Here is an 8,554-nt window from a genome sequence, read left to right as displayed (position 1 = left end):
ACTGGGGGAACTTTGCTTGCCGGCCCGTCGAGGTGTCAGCCATGTTAAAGAAGGCCAAGCCTGTGAAGCTAATAACGTGCTAATCCCAAAGCCGGTGCACCCCCCCCCTCCCCACACACACACACACACACACCCATCACCCCCCCCCGTCTCTGGCCCACAGAGGGCTGAGCACAGAGGGAGCGACGCAGAGAGGCACATGTGGCTTATCGCTGCTCTCCAGACGGCGGCCCCGGATCAGTGAACGTGCGGCGCGATCGATGCATCTGATAAGGAATTAAGACAGAAAAAAGAGTGTGCGTGTTATCGGGGGGGGGGGGGGGGGGGACTCGATACATGGCCTAATTACGATGCGGCGTGTGTGCGAGCGTGTGATACGGCGGGGCTGGAGGGGGCTACTACAGGAGAGGGGCCGGGGGAGGGGGCTCCGCACAGAGCTGCACAGAGTAGAGCGGGGCCGGAGGGGGCTACTACAGGCAGGGCCGTAGCTAGAGGGAGGAAAGTGTGGACGATTCCAAGGGCCCTTGACTGACAGGGGCCCTAAAAAAATGAACCGGCAAATAATGACAGTACAATAGTCTCTAAGCCGAGCTGAATATTAATTTAAAATGAGATATTCCTCTAAATTGGGCTTCAAATGGCCCTGACTACAGGAGAGGGGCCGGGGGGCTCGATCCGCACAGAGCTGCACAGCGTACAGCGGGGCTGCCTGCTAGAGCTGCAAACTGCAGGGAAACAGCAGCGAGAGGCAACTATGTGAACTTCAATACCCAGAAGTCCTGGGAGGTGACATCAGTCGTTCATCCCTTGGGGGCCAAACTACGCCACTTTGTCACAACCCTTGGCATCACCGTTTAAAGCACCTTTCTCGTCATTCTTCAACGCCACCTTTACGAGACCGTAACAGTTCTGTTCACATCAGTGTTTCTCAACCACTGGGCCCCGTCTAGTGGGCCGCAGAGGACCCCTCACATCACAATGATAGCCTATATCATTTGGGAAGGTGGTCCTCGGAAATGTTTTAACAATCAGAAGTGGGCCTTGAATGACAAAAGGTTGAGCATCCCTGGTTTAGATGACAGTATCTACAGTGCCGGAGGAGGAAGAGGAGAACAGGTATAAGCTCTTCTAAAGAACGTTCCTCTATGATTTTTCAGAACATACTCTGTTAAACATCTAAGGTTTGAATGAATTGAATGAATATTCTTGTCATTTCTGTGAATTAGAAAAGAAAACAATTATTTGTCTCTTTCATCCTTGTATCTATAGAAATATTTTGGACGGACGTTGAAAACGGCACGGAGGAAAAACTAACCACTAACCAAGTAATACAACGACATGGAACCGATACTTTACCATTGCTAAATGGGAAAATGTAGCCTACATCAGAAGAAATGGACTCCGGCAGAACTGTACACACTTTCTCACGTCACGTCCGCGTTGACGCCGCGGAGTCACATTTTTCGAGGAGCTGCACGCCCGCCTCCGCCGAGCTGCGCCGATGGGACGGCCAGCTGCGGCGACCCCTCGGCGCAGGCGATTTCGCCTAAGCATAAAACCAGTTTTAGTCTCACGTGGTCAGACCTTCCGTATAGCTACAGAGGGTCTGAATCACAAATCAGCATTTTCGGGGTTTTCCCGCACGGAAAACTGCGGCAAGTCTCTGACTTGCTGGGCTGTAACGGAAGTCCGGCTGTCTGCGGGGAGTGGTGCATTGATCAAAATGTACCGCCCCACGAGTTGCGCAACACGGACAGCGACGCACTGTGTTTACACTACTGCCCCCCACACTTGCTGAATGGTATTGCATCAAGGATTTTTTTTTATATCAACGATATAAAAGTGGATTTTATGCATTAACAATTTGGAAGTGGCAACAACAGTTATTTAGAAGAAGAGGATGTTAGGCATCGGATAGCGTCTTCACTTCAAATTTCTGGCTCAGGTAAGGACTCGTTTTAAGACCTAGACGCGAGAGCAGCGTAGCGGTCCGATAGGAGATGCTAATAGGGTCCCCGCCGGCGCTAACGCTCAGTATGAGCGAGGAGCACCCGGCTAGCAGGGTAACTACCAAGCTCTCTTCTTCTTCTGTTGATTCAAACACGATTCAGACGGAAGCCCGTCTTTTATTGTCACACGAACACACTACAACACATGCATGCGGCCACAACACACACTCATGGTGACGGTGGCCAGTGAAATATATCCTCTGCATTTGACTCATCCAGGCTTGTCCTTTCCTCCAGGGGGCAGGCCAGGAGCAGTGGTCGCTATTTCTTTCCAGCGCCCGGGGGACCTTCATTGGACCATCATCATCTTCAGATGTTGTCGTCACTGGTCGGATGACGATCTTCCGCATATTTTTAGTGGGGGGGGCTATGTACGGAGGAACCCCCTGGGGGGTATGGGGAGAACATGCAAACTCCTCACAGAAAGGCCCTTTCGACGAGATAGCCCACCTGGGCAGTAGGCACTGAAGATATGGGGGGGGGGGTCACAACTCCAGCGCCCACAGCGTCCCAGGCGAGAATCGAACTCAGGACCTTCTAGCTGTGAGGCGACGGCGCTATACCGACTGCGCCACCGTACCCCTTCTTTCCAAACAAAGCAGGCATGTCAAAGGCTTCCGGAGTGACTAACGGGGAAACTTTGAAGTCCTCACGGTGGCATTAGCGAGCGCCTGGCGCTTTCACAGCAGAGCGGCTGGGAGGCCATGCAGGGAGGTGTCAGTCCGTTCTGCGTCCGTTCTCCCAAGAAGACAAACCCACGGCAGCTCTTTAAACCAGCGGACCAGAGGAGAGCTGAGACACATCAAAGCTCGATCGCCTCCCTCCGACCGCGAGGTCACTGTCACCGCTGACCAGGCACCGCTCCGCCAGTAAGGTTAGTGGGGGAGGGGTTCTGTCTGGGGGAGTGTTTGGGGGGGAGGGGTGGGGGGGGGGGTTGTGGGGCGTTGTGGCTGTCGGTGAAAATCAAACAGAGCCCAATTAAAGTGATTGTACCATGCCAGTGATCACCTGACTCCAGTGCCTGCCTGCCCCCCCCCCCCCGCACGCTAATCGCCCCGGCCAAAAGCCTTGGGAACCTGCCGCTCCGATGTGCTGACGGCCCATCGAGGAGCCATCCAGTGAAATAAATTATATATACTGCAAAACTATTCAAGACTCATTGAACCATTTTCAGATGCATTGAGGAACCGCTGCAACCCCTACGATGCATCACGTCGGACATTATATTTATATTGCAGCTATATTTGACGGATGCTCTAATCCAGAGTGGCAGCAGCAAATCGTTATTATTAAGTAATAATCTGTGACATTTTGATTTAAATCGGTTTTAGTTGCGCTTCACTCCAACACAGGGGTGTCCAAACTTTTTGGAATGCGGGGCCAGATTAGATAATGTGAAAATAATGGGGGGCCGGCTGTTTCTCGCATCATATGGGGTAGGTTATCAAAAATAAATAAAAAATCACAAACAATACAACGGTACTCTAAGGATTTTCTTTACCATCTAAAAACATTAGTTCTGGCTGTGTTGTTCCTATTTGGTGCTTGTCTACAAACTGTATGATAGTGCTGTCATCGTTATGAGAAAGTAAAAAATCCAAATTGAACTTGTTTGATGAACCAATAATGGGTGGAGGGCCACATATAGTATATTTTGAGAGACAAGCTGAGTTTTTTTTTTAATCGGGCCACGGGCCGCTATTGGCCCCCGGGCCGGACTTTGGCCATGCCTGCTCTAACACAACAGTGTTTTGATCTTCAGGCAGTTGATGAAATGCTCTTTCACAGTCTGTTCTAGCTCAAACTGCATCGACAGAGAATCCAAACTCCGCCCACACTGTTTGATTGACAGCTCAGCGCACTAAAGGTTTAATTATAAATCAAAACAGGATCTTGGAGATTATCAAATTTATCAACATATGAATAAAATTCCAAGATGACCAAAATCAGACCAAACCAACCAGTAATGACTAATGAGTGTCAAAAACACAGAGACTTTAGATAATAAAATAGACAACAAATTGCCTTAATCTGAGTCCCTTAATCTGAGCCCCACCCCCACACCCGCAGTTTCTGAAGCTTCGAGTTTTTCAAACATAGAAACACGAGATATGAATCGTCTTTTTCCTCCAAATGTCGGCCCCCCTAATTACCAATTTTCTGGGCGCGGGGGGCCTTGACATTCCGCAGGACTCTCTCCGGTGTCGGTATAGATTATGGAGCCCACCTACAGGCAGCGGCCGCGGAACAGTACAAAACAATTAGCGCTGTTGCAGCATGGCTATCAAAGGCTCCCAGAGAACACAGTGATGCACGGCTGGCTGAGCGGGGCCTGGATGCAGACAGACATGTCACATCAAACAGCAGCAGAGCAGGAGGCTGATTTAGGACAATAGGCCACAATTAGCAGCACACATTAGGAGACCATGGCAGGCCGGGCCGCTCTCTCTCGCTGGGCCCGTTTGGGATCAGGCCCGGCTCCGCCCCTCCGAAATTATTGCGTGAATTTCGACATTTCATATTTAAGCAACAGTTCACCCAAAACTGAAAATTCTATCATCTCCACCGCCTCGTGCCAGTTGAAACACATGTGAAGTCTCTCCGTATAACACACAGGGAGGTTGCCAGCATAACTGCAGAGAACCAGTCACTGGTTTTCTTTTGAATACAAATCAATTATTTGTATTAAAATAGAAATAAAGTTTTTTTTTTGCAGATTTCTGAAGTGTGACAGGGACTGGTAATATGTGTACTGTTAGGTGGGAGTGGATGCACGAGCAGACACTTGACGGGCTTGACTTGGTAACAGCCTATAAGGCAAACTTGCAGGCAAGAACAACGACTAGATCATAAGTGAAATCACTATCACCCTTCAACAGTGACTAGGGATGCACGATAATTATCGGACCGATAAATGATATATATATATTGTTGTCGCACGCTGATGACGCCACAGGCAGCTGCGTCTGCCTTAGGGCGAATCATGGCCACCGCCAGTGGCAACGCTATTGCAATCTGCAATAGATGTCCCGCGGGCCGTGCCCGTTCAACTGGCAGCAGTGAGCTGCTGTTGTAGCCATGGGTTGTAGCACTCCCCCGTCAGCAAGCTTGTTGTGACCAAACATCCCTGCATTTAATACTTCATACTCCCAGAGCTGGCGTAAACCATAGAGAACCTCATGCTTTGAAACATCCAGGGTTTGTGTCTTAAAGGAGAATTTCGGTTTTTTACACCACGGTCCTCATTTCCAGTTTAGAATATGATGTTTTACTCACCGAAATAGTTTTGCGTCATTCGGATGCCCAGGGAAGATTTTGAGCTCCGAGTACACTCTTCAAACAGGCTAGAACCGCTAGAACGTGAGCCCACGGGGCATTCTGCACGGCAGTGCACGCGCTCTCTAAATGACACTTTTTCTGTCAGATCACGGTTCATTATGGTTGTAAATATAATTATCTAGCTAATAGCTACAAGCTAGGCTAACAACAACACCGGAGTCAGCGTTGATCTGCCCCGGTGGGGTTACAGTGCGTATCGTCCCCCTCTGTGAAACCACAGAAGGGGGACGATACGCACTGTAACCCCACCGGGGCAGATCAACGCTGACTCCGGTGTTGTTGTTAGCCTAGCTTGTAGCTATTAGCTAGATAATTATATTTACAACCATAATGAACCGTGATCTGACAGAAAAAGTGTCATTTAGAGAGCGCGTGCACTGCCGTGCAGAATGCCCCGTGGGCTCACGTTCTAGCGGTTCTAGCCTGTTTGAAGAGTGTACTCGGAGCTCAAAATCTTCCCTGGGCATCCGAATGACGCAAAACTATTTCGGTGAGTAAAACATCATATTCTAAACTGGAAATGAGGACCGTGGTGTAAAAAACCGAAATTCTCCTTTAACTCCAAAAGCAACGCGCTAACGTTACATGTAAGCTAACCTGAAGCTAACGTAGCTAGCTGCTAGGCAGAGTCAGTAGGGAGACCAATAATAAGAAAAAACAAATGCGCACATTTACATAAAAAAACATCAGTCAAAATCACATAGGTTGAGGCCACGTCTCGTCATAGACGCTGGTTTAGCTGGCTCAGCCTGGCTGGGGGCGTGGTCAGGGTGGGGTAAAAAAACAAACATTCTATCCATTCAGCAAAGTTAGAATTTAGCTGATAGCCCAGCCCAGGCAGACACGATCGGGGATTTAACCACCGCATCTGAGCAGACGTCTTGCCTTCTGCTCTAGAACCCCCAAACCTGTAGTTTAGAGCCGCAGCACCGTCTTTTGGTGAGTCAGCCCATGAGTTATATGGGCGGTTTTACCCCACTCGCGCGCCAGCCGTTTAACATTTTGTGGGCGTTCCCAGACATGCGGACTGTCTCTATAGTGTCTTTTCTTTAATCTAGAGGGAACATTTTTCAGTAATAAGTGAAACGACACAGATATGATGGCTTATGGCTTTCTGTGCCTGCCCCATTCACTTCAATAGAACTGGCCCCAATGCAAAATTCAGACAGCCCATTTAGTTGCCAGTAACATGACAATAAGAGTCTAAATTGCCTTTTATGTTTTATCTGCAGACTAAGCAGCTAGGCTTTCGGTTCTATAAAAGCCTTTATTTTTTGTATTGACTATTGAGTGATACACTTTACTCAAACAATCATATTATATCAGAAGTGTTGTTTGTTTTGTGTTCACAATAGTGATGTCAGTTAGATTTGGTTATGTCAGAGCTATGGAATATTAAATCATCCATCTTTGCTCACTACATTTTTACCCCAGGTGTGCATAAAATACAGTTTTTTTTTAATACAAAAATGTGAAATAATTACCGGTTTATCGTATCGGTTATTGGCCAGGAGAAGCATATATTTATCGGTTATCGTATCGGCTGAAAAAATCCATATCGTGCATCCCTATGAAAATACAGTAAAATGTAGTAGTAATTCCACCGTTAATTAACAGGGATGTGTTACAGTGTAGTAATGAACCAGCCCTGTTATTTGTGCGCAATCTAATGGAAGAAAACCAGATTTCTGATGGAGAAACTTTTAATTTCGGGCCAAATTGACCCGAGGACAATACAAGGGTCTTCTTCACTGCTGGAAACTGACAGCAGGCCTTACAGAAGACTCTCTCTCCCCAACCAGGTTGTCTTCTTCACTGTTGAGGGTTTTATTGGTTGTTTTATTTTTTAGCTGACGTTTCAGGCTCCAAAATTGGTTGTCTTCAGAACAAAAAATCACATGCAAATTAAACAAAACGTGAACAAGACACACAGGCTCATCTCATCATCATCATCATCATCATCATCATCATTTCCTTTATTTTACCAGGTAGATTATTGAGAACACATCTGGGCCGCCGACGCCTCAGGATTAGAGGAGTTGGCTTGCTGCCTCCTGGTGCAGCATGAGCTCAGAGAAGGTCACCATTACAATCTGTTTTCCTTGGGGACTTTAGCCTCCAGTTGCTCCAGTGAAGCTGCAGCGTTTCCGTGGGTCCATAAAAACTCTTAAAAAAATATAATAATCTGAATTTAAATGTTTAAATATTTTTGGTATTAAAATGTATTGGATTATGAAGTTAATGTTAGTTATATGAAGTTGTGTTAACTCATTCTCTGCCAAGGACGTACCTGGACGTACTTTTAACAATGGCGTTCTGTGCCAAGGACGTACTCGGACGTACTTTCATGTTTTGGTTGTTTACATTACATCAGACACTTTCCCAGCCTGTGACATTGTTTCAAGTCAAACTGATAAAAGGAACCCGCTAGTTTAGTATTTATAGTATAGTCACCCATTTAGCAGTAATCTATTTAGCAGTAGCTAGATGAAGAGAGGCGGTCGCCGCGGTGGCCGGCGTGGCCGCAGCGCTGCTGGGCGTCCTCAAGGCCCACACTTGGATTCCCCTGGGCCCAGTTCCAGCACGCACCCCGGTTCACGCCAGCGGACAATCGAAGAGACCATGGGGCTTCGTCGTCCCGTGCCCCTGCCCAGGGTCCAGATGGAGCCTGTGGTCAAAACAGAGTCCGACCCAGAGTTCTCGGATGGCGACGATGGCGAGGAAGACGCCGGCGTTTATTTTGTTGTTGCTCCACGACGGAGCGCCAGGGCGACGAAGGCTCCCCTTCACAGCGTTCTGATCCGTCTGACACAGATGAATCGGAGGAGGAGGGAATGGGTGCCACTTCGAGAGAGCGATGACGATGGTAAGAAATAGCCTATTTTTTGTATCGCGTTTGAGATGAAATGATCACACACAGCCGTCTGTGTCACATAAACATTTCAAAGTTTACAGCACTAACGTAGCTATTGTGTGATCTTCTGTGCTAACGTTAGTTATGAGAGGTAACGTGACAGCAGGTAACGTTACAGCACTCGTTATTCCTGTGTGTGTGTGTGTGTGTGTGTGTGTGTGTGTGTGTGTGTGTGTGTGTGTGAGAGAGAGAGAGAGAGAGTGTGAGTGTGACCACATAAGGGTTCATTGGTTCCATTTGTTTATGCTTTTATCAAGCTAAGCTAAAAATCCACATGGCAACTGTAAAAGTA

This window comes from Poromitra crassiceps (genome assembly GCF_964638095.1).
Source record: "Poromitra crassiceps genome assembly, chromosome: 4".
NCBI classification, from domain to species: Eukaryota; Metazoa; Chordata; class Actinopteri; order Beryciformes; family Melamphaidae; genus Poromitra; species Poromitra crassiceps.
Note: the sequence above shows the minus strand (reverse complement) of the source record.